The 24,055-nt window shown below is 45.3% G+C and overlaps 1 protein-coding gene across 3 annotated transcripts in view; it reads right to left on the reverse strand.

Moving 5' to 3' along the window:
• Positions 1-24,055, reverse strand: part of LOC109892853 (zinc finger and BTB domain-containing protein 16-A) — a 121,936-nt gene that overhangs the window by 23,927 nt on the left and 73,954 nt on the right. The gene's annotated exons all lie outside the window — the stretch shown is intronic.

The following is a 24,055-nucleotide window of genomic DNA, read 5'->3' on the forward strand; positions in this document are numbered from 1 at the left end:
TTTGTTGCTTTTTCTGGGTGCTACATGTTGCTTGTCCTATGTTGCTCTGAATGTGCTCACTGCTCATTGTTTGTTTGTTTGTTTGTATTGTTATTGTAATTGTTTTTTTTTGTAACCTGCCCGGAGACTGCAGTTGAAAATGTGCCTGTTGGCTAAAACCAGCACTTTTACTGAAACTTTGATTAAATATGCACTGTCCCTGTAAAAATGAACTCAAACTCAGATGCCATATTAATTACCCAGAGATACCATACTGCATGGTAGCTCAAATGTCCATTTTGTTGACAAGGGAAACATCTCTATTCTGGGAAAATTCATCACTTGGAAATATCGGATGGTCCTCCTCACAAGATACAGTAGGCAAGTTTAAAATATATATATTTAGCATTCAAGAGCCTTAACCAATATTCAGACTGACTGGAAACAGTAAACTGCAGATATTTGATGTTGACATACTGACAGGGTATTGTCTGGCATCTATTTAGGAATGTACATAAGGGTCTGTTCCGGGCCATACCACCTTCCCTACGTATATGCAAGGGGTGTCACTCTAGTTTAGATGGCGGGCCTCTTGATTAATCTGCCCTGCGCTGCCGAAAAGCTCTTAAAGATCATAAATGGCGTACGGACAGAATTTACAACATCAGCAGGCCGTTCAGCAGAGAAAGAGGTGTTGGGGGGAGGGGGGAGGGGGGGGGGGACGGACGAAGACAAACACACAAAGAACGGGCGCCGCGCGCCTTTGTAAGAGAATATAATTTACAGTGCACAGCCGGCCCTTGCCTTGGCCCTGCGGATAGTTTACAAAGCAGAGGACCGTGCTCGTTCGCCCTCGCTTCCTCACCCCCTCCTCCTCCCCCGCCTCGCTCTCCCAATCCCACAAATCCGATTTAATCAGACAACTTGCGCAGTGTGGTTCGAAGTAAGAAAAAGGATAATTAGTAAACAGAGAGCTACTCGGCAGCTTCATTGGCATTCGTGCAGAGTTACTGTGTCGCATTTAAAATGCAGTCTGATGAAGTCTACAAAATCAAACCATTTGTTACTCCTATTGAGGAGGCTTCAGGCCAATGGCAATTAAATTGGAATTAGTGCGGGGGAATGAGATACGGCAGATTCATACCAAGGAGGGGGAAACTGTCTGGATGATGTCTGGAGCTCAAGTTTACAGTGGCCAAGGCTTGGATTGGAAATAATGTGGTTTCCGCTTGGTCTTTTTTTCCCCTTTCTGCCATGACCGCCTTTGTCACCATAAACCCCACGTCATTCCTCTTCCTGTTGGCTTCTTTGTCCTTCTGTTTAGGTTCTGAGTAAATTCACCCATGTTTATCATGGTCTTATTTGCTATATACAAATAAACAAGCCCATGAGGAATTATTCCTGAGAAATACACATGCAGGGTACTAAATCCTATGTTGACAGCAATACATCATCACACAGGGATGGAACCAGATCAGCAGGCTGCCACTCAGATTTGGGTTGACAGGTTTATCATACTCACTGATAATCATATGAGTCTAGCGTGTGTGTGTACACTTGAATAGGAATTGGAGCGCATGTATGGATTTACTTTGCATGTGAACCAGACAGCTTGTGTATGCTGTGCATGTGCACGTCTTCTTTGAATATATATATATAAATGAGAGAGAGAGAGAGATGCCATTTGCTGTGCCACAGCTGATTGTGCACAGTGGTAATGGGATGGGGCTAACGATGGGCGAGAGGGAGCACGCTGGCCAGCGAGGGGGGCTGGGGGCGGAGAGAGGACAGAGGGGGGAGCGAGAGATGGGAGATAAATGGAGGTAAAATGATAGGGAACAGATCCTGCAGTACAGCTGGCTTCCCCAGTGCTCGCCTCGCCTCGGTAACCGGGCCAATGGTTGCCAAGGGTGTCGGTGGTCACAGTCCCCTCATTGGCCACGAGCGACAGGCATTTACAATGAAGGGTGTTGTTCAGGGGGATGGCCAGAAGGGGTCGAGGTGGATGATTGGTCAAAATGAGTGGTTGTAAAGTGTCTGGTCTATCATAAAGGGGGACATCTATACATGTAATCAATATGATAGGTTTGACATTTATTTCATGGCCAAATTAAAACACATTTTTGTAGAATATGAATATATATTTTTGAACAATTGCACTTGTATATCTTAAATAACTATACTACTTTGTATTAACTTCTATAACGAAGGTTACATACATACACTGAGTAAACAAAATATTAGGAATACCTGCTCATTCCGTGACAGACTGACCAGGTGAATCCAGGTGAAACTATGATCCCTTATTGATGTCACTTGTTAAATCCACTTCAAATCAGTGTAGATGAAGGGGAGGATTGTGCATGTTTGCCATACACAGGGCGAATGGGTAAGACTAAATATTTGAACGGGGTAGTAGGTGTCAGGCGCACCGTTTGTATCAAGAACTGCAACGCTTCTGGGTTTTTCACGCTCAACAGTTTCCTGTGTGTATCAAGAATGGTCCACCACCCAAAGGACAACTCAATTTTAGGAAGGTGCTGGGTACAAACTCGCCTGATTCAACTGATTGAGGGCTTGATGATTAGTTGACAAGTTGAATCAGGTGTGCTTGTCCAGGGCTAAAAATAAAAAAATAAAAAAATAAAAGTGTAATGTTTGGGGGTACTGGAGGACTGGAATTGGGAAACGCAGCTGTAGGTTGATGCCAATACCAAAGAACATGACTGGAAATACAAAAGATTTCCAACAATGAAAATAAATGACACCGTTCACTCAGATGACAAACTGCCACAGTGAAAAGAGATTTGCACAGACAAGTCATTTGTATGTCCTGTGGTTTTCCGCTTAAAATGCTAAATTGTCTGTCCCTTTGTTTGCTTACTGATGAAGCTTCACATTTGATCGCATTCCTTTTCCCCCCTCTTCTTTTTACACTTACAGGAATTGGAGACCTGCACCTCGTAAATGGTTCCCAGGAAATGTATTCAGTTGACCTAATAGTCAAATTGAAGACTATCCTTTTGTTGGAGAAAACATTGTCAAAAAAGATTTTTCAACCCAAAAAATGATTGTATATCCTTAAAAATGTAATGTGTTATTACAGATTCAAAAGAGCAGGGGCTCCCAAACCTGATCCTGGGCCATTACACTCACCCTCCCCCCAGGTACACATTTTGCTTTTAACCCCAGCACTACACAGCTGATTCAAATAATCAAAGCTTGATGACGAGTTGGTCATTTGTATCAGCTGTGTAGTGCTGGGGGAAAAAAACTCAAAACGTGCCCCTGCATAGAATACAGTGCCTACAAAACCGATACGTTTAGAATGGGCACCTGTACTTCTCCATGACCCTAGGGGACTGAGGTGTCTTGAGACATCATGTGATCCTAGATCAACTGAGCGCTACATCCCACCATGAGAAACGAGACAGAGTACGAGACAGACAAAGGGAAAAAAATAGGGGAGAGCGAGAGAGAGAGGAAACTCCACTCTGAGGGGCAAGTGACAGATCTATCACCTTTCTGTCTGGGAGCCATCCAGTTTGTCTGACTGTGTATATGGGAGTGCCACCAATGTGACAACTCATTGGCCCCCACCGTCTAACACACCCCTCATTTCCTCTCACTGTACCCTCTCACCATCAACCCCAGTGTCTCCAGTCCACACATTAACAATCCTACATTCAATTCTAGATAGTTCAACTACAAACCAACCAATTATTTTCTCCACTTTCAGCCCCTGTAGTGATGTGTGTGAATTTGTACATAGGCCAGTAGCTTCACAACCGATCAGTGGTTTACCCATTCACCCTTCTCCACTACCCCAACACCCCACAGTGAGAGATTTAGCTGTAATCCATACAAATGGAGGGCTGGGGGACAAAAATCTCCCCTGTTGGTCTCTGCTGTAGTCATTAACAGGTTTCAAGTACAAGAAAAGCCACATTCCCATTGCTTCTTTCCCCCATTCCATTGCCTTTTCCCTTGGTATGAGTGGTTGATAATGTGGCTGGGAGTGGAGCAGAGCACCCCCCCCCATCCCTGCATTGGAATTCACTCTTTGCATCTTCCCGTGATTTATTCCCAGTGGCCATCTGGACAGTGGACAGACAATGTGGCCAGGGCTCTGAATGACCAGCCGTATTAGTCATAGGCTCTTAGGCTCGACCTCTTACGTCCCTAATCTTTATACTTTTGGTATTTTGCTGTGGCCAAATGACCGGAGCTAGGCCCCCTCCCCTTATCCCTCCCTCCTTCCCCCCTTTTTCTCACATGGCGCTGACACGGTCTTTCCCAGTGGACAAAAGGCTTTCAGCGCCTCTCTACTGTCACCCCCCCTCCCTCCCTCCTACTCCTCCCCCTTCAACCTCTAGTCCAATCTGACAGAAACGGGAGTTTGTTTTGTTTTCTGAGACGCCGGGGGAAACAAGAGAAAAGGGGACTAAAGCTGCACGGCTACAAAAAAACGGGGGGGGGGGGGGGGTTTAGGGTGATGCTGGTGAGGGAGGGAGATCCCATGGGTGCAGAAAAAGGTAAAGCTAATCATATCTGAATGCGATGGGAGAAGCATGGCCGAATGACTTATAAAGATAAAGGTATTAGGTATAATAGGGATGGCATGCTTCTCCCCCAGCTTAATGTAGGCCTTTGTGGGTCCTAGGATGCTACAAGTATCCCTTTTGTTGGCGCTTCGGTTAAGGGCAATGTACATTTCAAACCTTGCGTCCCAGGGAATGAATGCTGCCTCGAGACAACTGGCTAGCCCAAGTGAAAGCTGTGCTTGTATAACTGCAGAAATGCCTAAATAGACAAAGGAACAGTAATCAATGTGCCTTCCATAATTTGGGAGCCCTTGACCGTATGGTGCAGCGCTCTGTTCGCTTGTGCGTGTTTTTGGAGTAAACAACTGAATAGAAATGTGAAACGCAAGGATCATCGGATCCATTTTATTTGCCATTTGTCTCAAGACTGCAGTTAAAGCGCAAACAGGCTTCTTTGTTCCACAAAAACTATGTATATGTGACGTCTGATTACTGGAATAGGGGATACAGCACTGCATCTACTAAGCCAATCCATAGGCCCAATACAGCTATGACATTTCATCTTAACAATGGGAACACGCCAAGTGTCTAATATTCAAACTCCATAACCTTGTTGTACTGAACAGCAACAGAGAAAAGGCAAACAAGCTGCAGCGAGAGAAAGCAAGAGATGGAGTGAGCGAAACAGAGTGCGAGAGAGAATGAGAAAGAGGAAAGAGAGAGGGATGCATTGGTCCAAGCCCCTGCCCCGTCTCTCCCAACAGTTGACAGAAGGTTGACCATCTCAATTAGGCCGGGCCATTTTACTAATGATCTCTGAAACATGTTGATTTAGAGAGCGGTACAGCCCTGACCTTGAAGCCAAACAGCAAACAGCACAGCGCTCAACAAGTCTTTGTGAGGGAAGAAAATACTTGATTTATAGATCAGCTGAGTGTGGATCAAGCCGCAGCATCAGGAAGAGGGCCCCTTGGAGGTGGGTGGGGGCTGGGGAGCGCTTTTCAAGAACTAATACAGCATTCTGCCTCAATCTCTCCAACCACCCTTTTAATTCCATTAGAAAGGAAATTGATTTGGGTTGGCTCTTAGCGGCCACAGAAGACCAGTTTGTCTCTCGCTCTCTTTCTCTTACACACACACGTAGTGAAACCTACGCACACACACTATCAGGTGGAAATGGTCGACGGAAAAACAATAATTTAAGTGGGTTATTTTCAAAACTACATTTGGCGTTATGGGACGAAAGCAGAGGACAAGCAGTCGAGATGGAGTCCAAGGCTTTCAAAGTTGATGTGCCTAGATGATCTATAATCAATGTCCGAGGGACTCGGAAGAAGAAAAAGCACCCGTACGCAGGCGCACACCGTCCGTTAAGGGTTCCCTCCTTTCATTTGTGTGAAATCTAATGAATGTACTTCTTCATATTAGTGGAGACACTCATCCTTGTTTATCCCTGGGAGATAACACCTGTCAGTCTGACAAAACGCTGGGAATTCATCTAAAAACAGATGTCACTATGAAAACATCTCATCTACAACCATCCATCTCGAGTCAGCACAGGCCTTCGGCATGAGTGACGTCAGTCTGGCAAGAATTGTGTCTCATAGTGACTGACGAGCTCTATGTATAACTGTCACGAAGAACAAGTCTGACTTTACTTGTCCTTCTAGTGTAGGCTATAGATGTACAGCTGGGACCAAAATACATATTGCAAAATCCATATCGCGATAAATTGACTAAATTGATACGATAATGAAAAATCGAATGATAAGTTTAACAATGTGCACAACAGTTTAAAAATAATAATAAATCCATGGGGCGACTCCCGTAGCGGGTCGGGCGCAGTGACATGGTTTCCAGGTGCACGGTGTTTCCTCCGACACATTGGTGCGGCCGGCTTCCGGATGAAGTGGGCATTGTGTCAAGAAGCAGTGCGGCTTGGTTGAGTTGTGTTTCGGAGGACGCACGGATCTCAACCTTTGCCTCTCCCGAGTGAGTTGCAGCGATGAGACAAGACTGGAACTACGGATACCACGAAATTGGGGAGAAAAAGGAATGAAAAAAATGCTGGTATGATTATGGCTGTGGAAAAGTAATATCATTTTGAATTAATTTCATAAACAAACAATTTCATAAACAATTTCATAAACAAACTATTCATTTTGTTTATGTGGAAAGGTTTTGAGATGTGTCTTAAAAAAGGGTAGTTGTTATTGTTGCATTAAGTTGTGATTTACAATTCATTCAAGGACAACCTTTGCACCTTGAATGGCAAGTAATGGTAATTATAGTATAGAGACCAACAACTGTCCAGAGGCATTAGTCTCAGTATGTGTGTGTGTGTGTGTGTAGGTGTGTGTGTAAGATCGGAGCGTCAGTAGGGCTAGACGGGCAATCATGCTTCCTGCCTATCACGACAATGTGAACAGGCAAGGATCTCATACCAACATACCCACGAGTCTCTCAATGGGCTGCCTAATAGAGACCGGAATTATCATGCATAGCATAACTTGACAAACATAGGCTTGGTGGAAGTGCACTTTAAATCAATATCGCCAGCCAGATTTTATCAGAAATGGTATTATAGCCGATTAAGATCTTCTCTTCACTGTGAAGTTACAAGGCTGTCGACCCCACATTCAAAAGGTAGTTCAATTAGTCATTTGCAGCGCAGAGCGTCTGGCAGCCCAGAGTAAAGAGGCATGTTTCAAAGGGATATCAAAGTGAGCCGAGAGACTCGGTGAGGCAAAGAAACCCTGACAAGAAAGCTACAGCTTTGTATCCAAGTGAGCAACAAGTATGGTCCTATAGAACTGATAATGCCATCATAGGCCTGGAGTTCACAGGGGCAGTTTCTGAGCACTGGTTTCTGAGAAACCTGTGTATGTAATCCTCATGCATTGCCAAAACACTTAAAAAGTGAACATGCACTATATATACAAAAAAGTATGTGGACGCCCCTTCAAATTTGTAGATTCAGCTACACTTGTTGCTGACAGGTGTAGCCATGCAATCTCCATTTTTATTTTTTTAATTTTTTTATTTTACCTTTATTTAACCAGGCAAGTCAGTTAAGAACAAATTCTTATTTTCAATGACGGCCTGGGAACAGTGGGTTAACTGCCTGTTCAGGGGCAGAACGACAGATTTGTACCATGTCAGCTCGGGGGTTTGAACTCACAACCTTCCGGTTACTAGTCCAACGCTCTAACCACTAGGCTACCCTGCCGCCCCGTTTGTCTATAGTCCATAGACAAACACTGGCAGTAGAATGGCATTACTGAAGAGCTTAGTTTCAACGTGGCACTGTCATAGGATGCCACCTTTCCAACAAGCCAGTTAGTCGAATTTCTGCACTGCTAGAGCTGCCCCGGTCAACTGTAAGTGCTGATATTGTGAAATGGAAACGTTTAGGAGCAACAACGGCTCGGCCCGTGAAATGATAGGCCACACAAGCTCACAGAACGGGGTTGCAACACTCACTACCAAGTTCCAAACTGCCTCTGGAAGCAACGTCAGCACAATAACTGTTGCTCTGGAGCTAATGAAATGGGTTTCCAAGGCCGAGCAGCCGCACAAAAGCCTAAACCATGCGCAATGCCAAGCGTCGGCTGGAGTGGTGTAAAGCTCGCCGCCAATGGACTCTGGAGCAGTGGAAACGCGTTCTTTAGAGTCATGAATCACGCTTTACCATTTGGCAGTGTGTTGGACAGATTCGTGGGTTTGGCAGATTCTAGGAAAATAATACCTGCCCGAATGCATAGTGCCAACTGTAAAGTTTGGTGGAGGAGGAATAATGGTATGGGGATGTTTTTCGTAGTTTGTGCTAGGCCCCTTAGTCACACCGAAGGGAAATCTTAATGCTACAGCATACAATGACATTCCAGATGACTTTGTGCTTCCAACTTGGTGGCAACAGTTTGGGGAAAGCCCTTTCCTACTTTCAGCATGACAATGCTCCCGTGCACAAAGCGAGGTCCATACAGAAATGGTTTGTTGAGATCAGTGAGGAAAAACTTGACTGCCTGCACAGAGCCCTGACCTCAACCTCATCAAACACATTTGGAATGAATTGGGCCTAATGGCCCAACATCAGTGCCCGACCTCACTAATGCTCGTGGCTGAATGGAAGCAAGTCCCCGCAGCAATGTTACAACATCTAGTGGAAAGCCTTCCCGGAAGAGTGTAGGCTGTTATAGCAGCAAAGGGAGGGCCAAGCTCCATATTAATACCAATAATTTTGGAATGAGATGTTCGACGAGCAGGTGTCCACATCCATTTGGTCATGTAGTGTCTATTTCGGCCATGGGCTTCTAAGAAGGCCAATTGCAAGTCTGAATGCAGACTACTAGTGACAATGATAAAAGGCACTATAATACCTTATAAATACGGTGTCCTCCGATGGTTCATTGATGTGTGCTAATGGATGGAAAATAAGGCCTAAATTAAATAATGATCTATTATAAGGAACATCATTGTCATTCTCCTGAGGTATGGGATATGTCTGGTGTTGCCCTAGATTGTCTAAAAGCAGATAAACAATCCAATTCAATAAATTGGTCCTGCAGGAGAATTATGAGAGAGAGATTAGTGGGAGATAATCATCGAACTGTAATGATAGCCGTAATTGTACAAAAATGGCCCATAAATTCATTTGTGAATTAAAAATCACAGAAACTGAAAGGAAAGAGGAAAAACCCTATGGCGATTGCACTGTCTGCATGCAGTTCACCAAACTGCCTCAACACCAGGTGGAGCTCTTCTGACTCAACCACCCCACTGTGTTCGCAGTGCCTCAACTCTCTGCTCCACAAGTGAAGCGAATGCAGGCAGGGGGAAGACCTCAAATGACCTCACAGAGTTGGAACAGGCTCCAGAAATCCTGGATTTGAATTTTTCCACTTTACTACAGCTGTAATGTGTGTACAATAAAAGATACGGATCAGGGGCTGAAGATTAGCCTATAGAAAGTAGGTTTGGGGGGGGGGGGGGGGGGGGGGTCAGGAGTTTGTTGCGCTGCCCTAAAAGTCACTGAAGGGGATAGGAAAATACCAGATTATTCCAGTCAATGAGTGAGAGTTGCTACTCTGCCAAAGCCTCAAAACATAGAGGCTAAATGCAGATAATTGAATCTGCCTTGTATTGGAAACATCGCTCAGACAGCAATATTGGAGAAACAGCTCAAAGCCCAACCTCGGAGATGTTTACAGAAGATATTATGATATCACTGTATTCAGTGTTTTTACAGAGTGACTCAACCACCTAACCTGTCGCTCTGACGTTTCAGTCTCTCCCTCCTACCTTCTCCGTCACCTCACAGCGAAATGGTATATCGCAATGTGCATTCAGTCAGTCAGTCAGTGATACTTTGAGAGTCCACTCAGACAACCACAGTGTAGGCATCCCCTCTATCCCCCTCTGCAGTCGGTAGTCTCTTCTCCCTGTGAGCCGTAGATCATCCCCGACAGACCCCAGGAAATTACAGCGTGGAGAGGAACTTATCGCGAGGCCAGAGTGGCCGTTATAAATCGCCACACTTTTCAGAGAGTTTGCAGGCACCTTGTAGTAGTGGTCTGCTTGGATAAAAACCTGACCCAGACATACATACACCAACATACAGATATGAGCCAAAGGGGCAAATGCAAACCCAGATGCAGTTATGCACAAACACATACAGAAAAGTGAGACACCAAAACAGACACTCTGTCCTCACACATTTAAATAAATGTCTCTGAAAGTATTAAGCACACATGCATATAAATTAACTGCAAAAGGTTCAGTATAACACAACCTTTTTAGAAAAACACAAATTAGAAGGGAATGAGTGAAACATTTAACTGAATACCTAATATTTCACTAAAAAGGGAACCGAACCAGTAAGTGGACAGGCCTTGCATTCTGGTGTGAACTGTTATTTTTTAAAGACTTGTGCCCTTTCACCTGGCCCCGAGCCCTAGCCTAGGGTTAAAGTATAATCCAGGTCCTGTGACTACAAAGGCTGGCCCCTGAGGGCCAAGGATTGGCACATTTTTTGAATTGCACTGTCATCTTGAGCCCCGACCGACTGCACATCAAAGGATTACATGGCCAGGCCTCTTCCTTCCACTTGTGTTAAGACAGCAAATGGCCAAACCAATTCCGTCTTCTTCTCTAAAGCATTAAATAAATTGGACTTGCTTTTGGAGAGAAACATTTTGCTTGGGTGAGGAGAGTATGATCTCAGAGAACTTTCAGAATAAACCGCTATCAAATTAAACGGCAATCCGACTATTGGAAATTCACAAAGTTTGTTTTTAGATGTTTTATGTCAGCTCTTATCTTTGAAAATATTCATCATAAAAGACTAAGTCTCAATATCATTGCTGCTAAAAACGTTCCATAACCGTTTTTGTGCTTTTAACAGCCTCGTAACTCAGCCTTAAATTCCACATTTTGTTTTATAGATTTTCAGTCAATAACGTTTAAAAGAAAAGCACCCTTTGAATTTAAGACCAATTCGCTCGGTTTAAGAGCGGCTTAAATTGATGTTCCCTCCCCCATTTTCACAGGGTGAAGAAGAAGATAAAGAAGAAGAGGGAGAAAAACGTTTTTTGTGAGGCTTCTCTCCTGGCGCGCCACTGTACAAAAGGAAGCAGATTTGCGGAGGAGATGAACCCTGACCCCTAAGCCGCTGAAAGGTCCTCAAAGGCCCAAATACCACCCAATCAATCACATTCCAGGAGCAGTGGTCAGCGGGCCGTGTGGTCGGACTGTAAATGGACACCGGGCCCTGGAAGGGGGGCCTCTAGACTGAACCCCCACCACCCCTTCACTCCAGCCCTCGGAATTCCATGGTGGTGGGGGGGGGGGGGTTCTCTCCCTCCTGGCTGGGGGATCAATTGGGACCAGAGTGGACACACCAACAGGCATTCATAGTCTAGAAATGAAACTAAACACAGTGAGCCACTAGCTAACACCCTCTAATTTCCCATGATAAACTGACCAAACTAGACGGACCAGAATTACACTAAACCGAGTTAATGAGACAAACAGTCTTCAAATGATTTTTTTTCTCTTACTTTCCCTATTTCTTCTTTGATGCTGTGGATTCCAGATGAAGTAAAAAATAAAAGGACAAGGAGCAGTGACACATAGGAGTTGAAACTGGACCAAACAAGGCTATATTGAATTAAGAACCCAGATCAAAGGTTTACCAGTAATGACAAGCCCCACAAAATTGCTAATTAAATGTACAGCATTCTAGAGGAATGGATAATCAGGTAGAAGCGCTGACTCACTCACAAAGACAACACCTGTGCAAATAGACAAAGCCCTTATCCAGCCAGTTAGGATTTCCAAACACCAGAATAACCATCTGACGACATTCTTGACACAGAAAACCCCCACAATTTCACCTACAAACACAGAAAATGTACCCCTCCCCTTCCTTTTCAGGAATTAACACTGAGCCTTTATGTAGCTTTAGCCATTTCATTTTGTGGGGTTTCTGTGACTTGTTAAAGGCCTGACCAGGTTCCATCTATCAAAACAATCCTGCTCCTCTGAAATCTTCTATTAACTGATAAGAACCAGGCCCTCCATGGGAGTAATGGGTCCCACCTGAGTTCCCACTTCGCACTGTCATCCGCCATCGAGGCAAAACTAGTCCCTTCCTCTGAGGTACAATGCCTCCACATTCCACACTTTCTCTGCTTCCGTTTCTGTCAGACTCTGGTCAACAAAAAAAAAACAGTCACACAGCATTTCTGGGAGAGATTTAGGCTATGATCCTGAGTCACTCCAGTAAACAGCATTTCTGGGAGAGATTTAGGCTACGATCCCGAGTCACTCCAGTCACACAGCATTTCTGGGAGAGATTTAGGCTATGATCCTGAGTCACTCCAGTAAACAGCATTTCTGGGAGAGATTTAGGCTATGATCCTGAGTCACTCCAGTCACACAGCATTTCTGGGAGAGATTTAGGCTATGATCCTGAGTCACTGCAGTCCACAGAATTTCTGGGAGAGATTTAGGCTATGATCCTGAGTCACCCCAGTCACACAGCATTTCTGGGAGAGATTTAGGCTATGATCCTGAGTCACTGCAGTCCACAGCATTTCTGGGAGAGATTTAGGCTATGATCCTGAGTCACTGCAGTCCACAGCATTTCTGGGAGAGATTTAGGCTATGATCCTGAGTCACTCCAGTCCACAGCATTTCTGGTAGAGATTTAGGCTATGATCCTGAGTCATTCCAGTCCACAGCATTTCTGGGAGAGATTTAGGCTATGATCCTGAGTCACTGCAGTCCACAGCATTTCTGGGAGAGATTTAGGCTATGATCCTGAGTCACTCCAGTCCACAGCATTTCTGGTAGAGATTTAGGCTATGATCCTGAGTCATTCCAGTCCACAGCATTTCTGGGAGAGATTTAGGCTATGATCCTGAGTCACTGCAGTCCACAGAATTTCTGGTAGAGATTTAGGCTATGATCCTGAGTCACCCCAGTCCACAGCATTTCTGTGTGAGATTTAGGCTATGATCCTGAGTCATTCCAGTCACACAGCATTTCTGGGAGAGATTTAGGCTATGATCCTGAGTCACTCCAGTCCACAGCATTTCTGGTAGAGATTTAGGCTATGATCCTGAGTCACTCCAGTCCACAGCATTTCTGGGAGAGATTTAGGCTATGATCCTGAGTCACTGCAGTCCACAGAATTTCTGGGAGAGATTTAGGCTATGATCCTGAGTCACTCCAGTCACACAGCATTTCTGGGAGAGATTTAGGCTATGATCCTGAGTCACTGCAGTCCACAGAATTTCTGGTAGAGATTTAGGCTATGATCCTGAGTCACCCCAGTCCACAGCATTTCTGTGTGAGATTTAGGCTATGATCCTGAGTCATTCCAGTCACACAGCATTTCTGGGAGAGATTTAGGCTATGATCCTGAGTCACTGCAGTCCACAGAATTTCTGGTAGAGATTTAGGCTATGATCCTGAGTCACCCCAGTCCACAGCATTTCTGTGTGAGATTTAGGCTATGATCCTGAGTCACTCCAGTCACACAGCATTTCTGGGAGAGATTTAGGCTATGATCCTGAGTCACTCCAGTCCACAGCATTTCTGGTAGAGATTTAGGCTATGATCCTGAGTCATTCCAGTCCACAGCATTTCTGGGAGAGATTTAGGCTATGATCCTGAGTCACTCCAGTCACACAGCATTTCTGGGAGAGATTTAGGCTATGATCCTGAGTCATTCCAGTCACACAGCATTTTGTCAGACTTTGACAAACGCCAGCAATACCCATATTTCCGAGTCACTGTAATATGATTTAATAGGAAAAGCACAAGCGCATCTGGCTTGAAGAGCGGCCCATCTCACTGAGTCTATGGGCCTAATGCCAACACAGAGTAGAGATTTACCGAGGTTAAGCCACCATAATCAATATGACACTGTTAAGTGCACTTTGATTGTGCAGTGCACATTGGAGATGGACATACCTTGGTGCTCCCCCTGGTCTGCAGCTGAGCATTCTCCAAGCCTAAACTGGCTTTTGAATGTCATTGTTCCGGGGACATTAACTTTTATATGATTTGATGAGATGGACAAAGAGAGGATGCTGCGGCCATCTTAATTTGTATTGCTCCTCGCGCCATTAGAGTCCAGTCGATTGGCCGGGGGGAGCTAAGGTTTGTGTAATCACACACACACCACACACCATCCTTTCACAGAACACAGGTAGCGAGCGACGGTGAGCGGCTAAATTGGCCAGTGTGAAACTCATGTCACTAGGCAACCAGATCTGATGGTTCCTTTGTGCGGGGTGAAAGGTTGGAAGTGCTCACACTAATCTCCCCGCTTCACAATTAAATAACAGAAGAGCCATTTCAAACCCCCCCTCCTCTTTCTGTGGCGACAACAGCAAAAAAAAGAAAGCAAGTCAACTCCCATCTCTCCTCTACCAATTCCTTCTGTGCTAATCGAAAAGTATTTGCACTGTAAATTAAACGTGGCCTCTTGCGTCACAGTTTTTTTTTACACGATGAAACGCGTCTAAAGAATCCTCAAACGGCTCAAATCTAATTCTGCAGGAAAATTGACTCCCAATACCGCTGTGGACAAAAGGGCCTTGGTTATTGTGATGGCCAGGCCTCTGTTCCTTCTCCGGCAAAACCTTCCCTATTCAAAGCCCCTACGCCACAAGGGTAATATGTGGCAGGCATATTTCAAGGTGGGAAACCGAGACAAACAGGAAGACAGCCAGGCTACAGTGTTGTGAATGTTAAATCTGGGGGAGTTAATGCGTGTTGGAGACAGGATGGGCTGCTGGGGTCATATTGTAACGTGCTGAGAGACATCTCAGAGAGCGAGGGGGTTTGGCGTCCAGATTGCCCAGCTTCTCCAGCTTCCTGCTGGCTTTCTTTTACGGAGCGTGAATCGCCGAACCTCCGGGAGTCCATAATCTCTCCTACGAAACTTTCTCGCCAACAATGTGCCATAAAGCCCGCTCGCACCGAGCGATTCTCCCCGACTGCTCCGCCAAACGGATTCTGATATCCCAATTTGCTGCCAGATCTCCCCCTTCTACAACAGGCTCTTCCTTCACTACCCCCAAAACTGTGTTGTTCCCCATGTTCCCGTGGCGATGCCACAATGCCACCACGACACCTTCTAAGCCGTGACCCAGAGGCTAGAGAACGGAGAGGCCCAGTTGGGTACTTCTCACTGGCTGGGGTAGGCGGTGGAAGGAGGCTGTGTCGGTGCACACTCACACACACTGCCCCTCGCATAGACGCCTCAAAATGCACGAGGCACAGTCAATAAACGCACAACTCATTGTGGGAATTTACACTTGGCCTAAAGGCTAAACATTCCTGCCACGGCAGATGATTACTTCTGGGTGTTGGCCTGCCGCCGTCCCTCCACATGGTATCTATCAGGCCGGCTGAACATCCCTACGCCTGGAAAACTCATTTATATCCTATCAGGGGAAAACATTTGTTTGGAGAGGGGAGCAGAGAGAAAAAAAACAGGGAGAAGAAGAAGAGACCGTAGTCTAGGTCTGCACTTGATTTAATTTGGTCACTGACTCAGACCACTTGTACACTTCTTATTTTGGGAAGTGAGTGAGCGAGATGGAGGGAGAAAAAAAAGTTCTGTCTAGGAGAGCGGAGAGAAGAGGAGCGTTGAGTTTAAGGCCTTTTAGGGCTGCAGAAGAGGTTGATAGATCCACTATTAAAATATGTATTTGTTTATTTGGATCCCCATTAGCTTTTGCAGAAGCAGCATCTACTCCTCCTGGGGTCCAGAAAAAACACAACACACTGGTACACTGATAGACAAGGAGACAAGGACAGTCACACACATTAAATACAACGATATTCAAACAAAATAAAGAATAAAACAAAATAAAAAAGTGTGTGTGTGTTAGAGTGTGTCTGTGTGTGTCCCCTCCCAGTCCCCGCCGTTCCAAGAGACCTTTCATCTTTTTTTATTAAAGGTAATTCTGCTGTTTGCTTGAGTAATTGGAGATGGAAGGGAGTGACATGCGACCATGGCTCTGTATAATACAGTGTGTTGCTGTATTCGTTTTGGACTTGGGGGACTGTGGAGAGACCCCTGGTGGCATGTATTGTGAGGTATCTATGGGTGTCGGAGCTGAATGTTATTTGAATATGCTGACAATCTGGAATTTTCATTACAGTAATACTTCTGATAAAAACTAGAAAAGAAGCAGCTAAGTCGCCTCAACCAGGAAAGACTGGCCTGCATTTTGTTGATGTTAGTTCTGTATATGTGTTACAGGGTTAGTTATGTTTTCACTTGACACTGCAGAAATATGTTTTTGATGTTTACTTATTCCTATTTGTTGAATGAATTTACATATCAGTAAGGTGTTATGCCATTGGTCATACATGCAGACAGAGGGAGACCGCAAACTTAAATTCTTCCCAGTCTGATATTGACAGGCAAGTGGTACAGTAGGTCACGGCCAGTTGTGATACAGCCTGGAATCGAACCAGGGTCTGTAGTGACACCTCTAGCACTGAGATGAAGTGCCTTATAACACTGCACCACTCGGGAACCCATGAAAAGTTCAGCTTCCTCAACTTGCTCAATGGTCACACACTTTTTACACAATTCCAGATGAGATTTAGGTCTTTGAGACTGTTTTGAACCAAATACAATGCTTTTAGTTGTAGATGTATTTAAGACCAGTGCATTATTAAATCACCCATTCAGATACTGACTAACTCCTTATTTAGAATGTCAGTGACCTCACTGGCTTTGGGTGCTGACATGTAGAGAGTGGAATCATCTGCATACATAGTCATTCTAGCATCTTGTAAGACGGGTGTCAAGTCATTTATAAAAATAGAGAAGAGTAATGGCCCAAGGCAACTGCAATAACACAGATTCAGACAGGCAGTCAGCTGAAAGATTTCTTTAACTGCACTTTAGCAAATGTTACCCATACTGCATAACACAACTGTTTTAACTGGGACAGTGGGAGGTTTGGGTTTCAATGCTTGGCCTATGTCACCTGTTAAACTTCTCCCGCAAAGTCAAATGACCCTGACGTATTCTCACTCGCTTTCAGTCTTTTCACTCATCAAGAGCTTTCACACAGGATGATGAATGAAAAAAGACTGGGCAAAACTAGAGAAGGTGAAAACAAAATGGGAATGGTTGAGTTCTGATTACCAGTAACATCAAAAGGAGATTCTCCTCTTTCACTCAGAAGGGGGTCAGTCTGGTTGAGCCCATTCTTGTGGTATATTTAGGAGATACAGTATCCCTCCCTCTGAACCCTGTGACCTTCTGTGGGAACTAGGCATCACCTGGGAGGAAGGACCATCAAGGGGACCAATCCCATTCTCTCTACAGTGACGGACAGTTTAGCCGTCACATCAACTGTCACTCCAGGTCTCACAAGGACACATATCTCTGCATTACACCTGATGACCAAACAGGGGACAAATACTATTACATCAGCCAAAAGTGTCCGTGCAATTCATAGTGGTTTATAAGGACACAAAAATCTACACAATACATACACTTTTATGACAACTATGCCTCAATAGGGTACTACGAAGGGACAAAGACATTTGCTACAAGTGCACTCCACTGTGGTTTACAATACGATACCTGCGTCGACCCTGAGTGCCCTCCACGGGAGGGAGTCAGACAGACAAATGGGTAATCTGCCGGAGTGAAGGACAGCTTGCTCAATAATGAATGGCTAGTGAAATATGGTGGCTAGCATCTAGCTATACTCATCAGCATTACTGCGCACCCGATGACCGCAACAGGGGGGCATTCATGACGCTAACGCGACAATCAAAAATGAAACGCTACCCCATAACCTCCATGTACCTCCAGTTACTATTTCTAGACGGTTTGTGATGAATAGACGTGGTTAATGTCGGTGTGGTAATACATCTATTTATTCAAACCTTGATTTCCACATAAACACACCAGAATTTAAGATCTTTCAGGCAAACAGAAACACTTCATACCAAGGCTGTGGGGAGCACACGCACACACTATCCATTGTGGCTCTAATGCTCACTGACAACTTAATAACGTCACAATTAACTAAATGCTAAACAGACGCTCCCATTCGCCTAATGTGATTGAGATAATCAACACTTTTGACGTGACCCCTGTGCACCGGTGGCAACGGTCCAATTTAGGAGAGTCATGTGGGAAGGGTGTGTGTGGGGACTGATTGGGAGACCACCAGTGTGAACATTTTCAGATGTGGGAGAGAAAAACAAAATAGGGGTGGGAGGGAAAGCGAAAGAAGGAAAGAGGCCTCATGGTTTATTTTCTCCCTATGCCATAACACAGGCGTGTTGTCCTCCCTTTTCTCTCGCTCACTGTCCAAACTATTTCTGTCTTGAGAAAGAAACTGTTTACTCTGTGGCCCGGTCGCTGGAGTCACGCCGTGTTCCCACCGGCTAAACCCACTGTTGCCTCTCCAAAATGTTTAGCATATTTTCCCTGTAACACAAGACTTAAAAAGGAGGGGGGGAAAAGGGGGGAGGGATAGAAAAGGAGGGGTAGTCCCTGCTATTATTTAGGGATCTTCACTGAGGAGCGGTCAGAGTGCTTGTCTATAAACATGACTACCACCATCTCATAGAAAACACGTTGCTTGGCCTCCCGAGTGGCGCAGTGGTCTAAGACACTGCATCACAGTGCTAGCTGTGCCACTAGAGATTCTGGGTTCGAGTCCAGGCTCTGTCGCATCCGGCCGCGACCGGGAGACCCATGGGGTGGCGCACAATTGGCCCAGCGTCGTCCGAGATAGGGGACGGTTTGGCCGGCAGAGGTGTCCTTGTCACAATCGCGCAGTAGCGACTCCTGTGGCGGGCCGGGCGCAGTGCACGCTTACACGGTCACCAGGTGCACTGTTTTTCCTGACAGATTGGTGCGGCTGGCTTCCGGGTTAAGTGGGCATTGTGTCAAGAAGTAGTGTGGCTTTGGTGGGTTGTGTATCGGAGGATGCACAGCTCTCGACCTTCGACTCTCCCGAGTCCGTACGGGAGTTGCAGCGATGAGACAAGACTGCAACTACCAATTGGATTACCACAAAATTGGGGAGAAAACGGGGTAAAAACCCCCACCCTGCTTCGCTTCCAAACTTGGACAAAATCAGATGAGCTTCCAATGCCAGAAGGTGACATTCGGATAATTTGCATGATCGGCAAGAGCGCCCAATTCTAGAGGGGGGCAAAAACTGACAGTGCAGATGTAGATGCATTGATGGCACTCATATTACGTCATCAAGCTCAAAAGTCACATCAGGACATAGGATCTCTCTCCTCCTAGTTCAAACCATTAAGATGTGTCTTGTGTGAGAGGGGTGTGTCGTTCAAGCGTGTTGCTAAATGATCAATGTCAGGTGCTATAATGTGATTCCACCAGTGACTTGTGAGATGGAACCCTCCAGAGCTATACGAGAGGTGATATACAGTGCCTTCGGAAAGTATTTAGACCCTAGAATCTTTCCACATTTTGTTAAGTTACAGCCTTATTCTAAAATTGATTTTAAAAAATAAAATAAAATCAACAGCAATGTACACACAATACCCCATGATGAAAAAGTGAAAACAGGTTTAGAATTTCTTGCATTTTTATAATTCTTTAAAACAGAAATTCCTTATTTACATAAGTATTCAGCTCCTTCGCTATGACACTCAAAATTGAGCTCAGGTGCATCCTGTTTCCATTGATCATCCTTGAGATGCTTCTACAATTTGACTGAATTCCACCTGTGGTAAATTCAATTGATTGGACATGATTTGGAAAGGCACACACACCTGTCTATATAAAGTTCCACAGTTGACAGTGCATGTCAGAGCATACACCAAGCCACGAGTTCGAAGGCATTGTCCGTAGAGCTCCGAGACAGGATTGTGTTGAGGCACAGATCTGGGGAAACATTTCTGCAGCATTGAAGGTCCCCAAGAACAGTAGCCTCCATCATTCTTAAATGGAAGAAGTTTGGAACCACCAATACTCTTCCTAGAGCCACTCCCCAGTAAAAGGCACATGACAGCCTGCTTGGGGTTTGCCAAAAGGCACCTAAAGATTCTCAGACCATGAGAAACAAGATTCTCTAGTCTGATGAAACAAAGATTGGACTCTTTAGCCTGAATGTCTGGAGGAAACCTTGCACCATCCCTACAGTGACACATGGTGGTGGCAGCATCATGCTGTGGGGAGGTTTTTCATCAGCAGGGAGACTAGTCAGGATCGAGGCAAAGACGAACGGAGCAAAGTACAGCGAGATCCTTGATGAAAACCTGCTCCAGAGGACTCAAGCTCAGACTGGGGAAAAGGTTCACCTTCCAACAGGACAATGACCCTAAGCACACAGCCAAGACAACACAGGAGTGGATTCCGAACAAGTCTCTGAATGTCCTTGAGTGGCCCAGCCAGAGCCCGGATTTGAACCCAATCGAACATCTCTGGAGAGACCGGAAAATAGCTGTGCAGCAAAGCTCCCCATCCAGCCTGACAGAGTTTGAGAGGATCTGCAGAGAAGAATGGGAGAAACTCCCCAAATACAGGTGTGCCATCCTTGTATATATCCTGCCTGGTTGGCCCTCTCTCTCTCTACCGCACCTGCTGTCTCTAACTCTGAATGCTCGGCTATGAAAAGCCAACTGACATTTACTCCTGAGGTGCTGACCTGTTGCAACCTCTACAACCACTGTGATTATTATTATTTGACCCTGCTGGTCATCTATGAACATTTGAACATCTTGGCCATGTACTGTTATCTCCACCCGGCACAGCCAGAAGAGGACTGGCCACCCCTCAGAGCCTGGTTCCTCTCTAGGTTTCTTCCTAGGTTCTGGCCTTTCTAGGCAGCTTTTCCTAGCCACCGTGCTTCTACACCTGCATTGTTTGCTGTTTGGGGTTTTAGGCTGAGTTTCTGTGTAGCACTTTGTAACATCGGCTGATGTAAAAAGGGCTTCATTTGATTGATTGAAATTTGATTGTAGTGTCATACCCAAGACGACGCGAGGCTGTAATCGCTACCGAAGGTGCTTCAACACTGAGTAAAGGGTCTGAATACTTATGGTAATGTGATATTTCAGTTTGAAATCTTTTATAAATTAACAGACATTTCTTAAAACCTGTTTTTGAGTCGTCATTATGGGTATTGTGTGTAGATTGATGAGGGAAAAAAAACATTTAAATCAACTTCAGAATAAGGCTGTAACATAAAATGTGGAAAAAGTCAAGGGGTCAGAATGCTTTCCGAAGGCGCTGTAGGTGAGAGTCGGGTTGGGCTGCCCTTAAAAAGGAAGTAAGCCAGACCAGGGCAGTGGAGAACCTACTGCGTGAACACATACTGTGTATGTTCGGAGTAATGTACATGCATGCACAGGGATATAACCGAAGCACATACCAAGTAACACAAAATATAAAGCCTGTTTCACAAGCAGTGTGAGTCTGAGCGGTTAAACAAGCACCGTGGCAGCTGATACTTCTGACGTCAACTGGCCAGAAGGGATGCCACAATAGTGCCCATTGAAAGAGCAGCATTACCCAGAAATGGGCATGACATCAGGGCCAAATATTGTCATTTGAGAACAACAACCCTTGCTGCCAAGCAGCCGCTCAGATAACATCTGGCTTTGATGGTCAACAATGTTTTCCCCTCCTATGTTTTCCTCTGTCTGGTGTTCGACCCCTGTGCAAAAACAGTGTTTTATATTGAATTATTCTTACAGTCGTTACAAAGGAAAATAATAGGTCTCCAATTGCACAATAACTAATATTATCTTTATAAAACACTATTCTTATTTCAAGTCTTACATTCAATTTAGAGTGACTGCGCGAGGGGAACAGGCCCTCGCTCTCTGCCCTTCTGTACCCTCTCTGTCAGCAGGAGTCTGAGACCCGGACGTTTACAGCGCCACGTAAAACTCTCGTCATCCTAAACACCACCTCCATGTCGACGGCCATTAACTATTTACATAGCGGGTGCGACACAGTCACACAACCACCGGACTGTGGACCGAGGGGGTAGAAGGTGAGTGGGGAGAAAGAAATCTCTAGCTGTTAAGTTACTGTTTTCTCTGTGGTTGGATGGACGCAGCAGCTCTCAGAGGAGCACTTTTCTTACTTTGAAAAACGTGTATATTACATCTCATTGTGAACTTTGAGTCATTCAAACATTTCTGTAGAGCAGAGTGAGAGTAAACAGAACAGGGATTCCTCCGCGTTCAATCTCACCTTAATGGAAACGTTGTTCTAAACGGTTTCAAGTATGAGTAATCCCCTTCCTGACAGTGTACAGTAAGTTATGTATTGCCACACAGGCATACACAGAGCCGCACACAAACAGAATAAGGTGACAACCCATTTTCCAGAGCTAGTAAACTGAGTAAAGCTAAGCATATGGGTGAGCATATTGAGGGATGGAGCCGGCGTATCAGCCTAGCCATGCGTTACAGCACATTTTAAAATATAAGCCTGGCGGGCCTCGGGGGAGACTGGCCTCACTGCTGTTCCAATACCTGGCAGGAAGACAAGTCGTGCTGCCCATTTTTCTAGACCAGACTGGAATGCTATATTTAGAGCTGCATTCCTTTCTGCTGGTATGCCTGTCCAATCATTAGCCTTGTTTAACCCCTCTTCACTCCGGGACCCTCGAATTGGTCAATGCCGCTCTGGAGGCTCCAGCCGCTGTCAAATAGGGGGCCTGCTCAAGTGGGGCTAGCCCTGAGACACGAGTGTCAAAAAATGCGGGGCCAACAAGATTGCTCCGGAAAGTTGTTCGAGTCAGGCTTGGATGAGATGTGTCAATGCCTCCATGATACGGGGTGTCACATAGTCCATCCTGATTCTGTTTGGGTATTTTTCTACTGCAGTACACAGAGAAGCTCCCCCCATTTCGAATACAAAACAGGGCATGACTTCCCTGCAGGTTGAGTAACATCACCCTAACAATGGCTAACTCTCAATGAGTACAACAAAACTATATCTACTGAAAAAGTTTTCATTTGAGAAAAAAAGGAAGAGATAAACGTATCACTTGGGAAGACATTGAGGTTGATATAGTGACAGGAGAACATTGCTTGGATCACATTACCAGTCCATAGTCCTGAAAGAGGATGGCTTGTTGTTTGTTTGGCCAGTCACATAAGTGTGGAGTGATAGAATGGCTGTAACCCAGTAAACCGCGGGTCACACACATCAATGCTACACACCAGAGGTTGTGACCCATCTGACACACTCTGGAGTCCAACAGTCACAACACACCTAGTCACCCTTCCCACAGTATCAAGCAGCGGTGGCTCAACACACTGTGAGCGGAGGGAAACCCGAGTCGGCCATATACGAGTCAGTGATCTTTGGAATCTGCTGGAAAGACGTCGCCATCCTCATCCTCCTGTCGCTGATAAACCAGACTGGCTTGCCAAGTGAAAGGCCCCCCCCCCCCACCGTCCAGTCCCATATTGATTACCACTGCTTTATTAAAAGGCCTGATATGATCCAGTCCCATCCAGCTAGCCAGTGGACGGTAGGTCCCAGGTCTGGGTGTCTCTTCCCTTCCCCCTCTCTGGCATCCAGGCTGTGTCATCAGGCTGAGGGAGCCCGTGTGCCAGGGAAGATTCCAGACCCTCACCTTCCACTGGCCACTGTGGCGCGAGCCAACCGGCTTATAAACATAACTCAGGGGGGTTCGGCTTTATGCCAGTAGCCATGCATGTGGATATGTTCACCGCTGAGTCTTTCTGTTTCGGTCAGCGGCAAGCGCCATAATACATCACCTATTGTAAACACACAGTGGTGTAAAAACAACTAAGACTTAATAATGAGTCAACTATCATTAAGGTCAACTAGCATTAGACGTTACTCAATATACTTCAGACCATTTAGGCACACAAAAATTCATGTGTTTTTTTTGCCATATTTATAGCCATAAATCTGACCTGTTTCGCCTGAATTGGTTCAAACTTTAAGCTCAAGAGCATACTGTAGACACTTGCACAACAGACACAGATGGGTGTACAAGACCCTG

This window comes from Oncorhynchus kisutch, linkage group LG6, assembly GCF_002021735.2.
Source record: "Oncorhynchus kisutch isolate 150728-3 linkage group LG6, Okis_V2, whole genome shotgun sequence".
In the NCBI taxonomy this organism is placed as follows: Eukaryota; Metazoa; Chordata; class Actinopteri; order Salmoniformes; family Salmonidae; genus Oncorhynchus; species Oncorhynchus kisutch.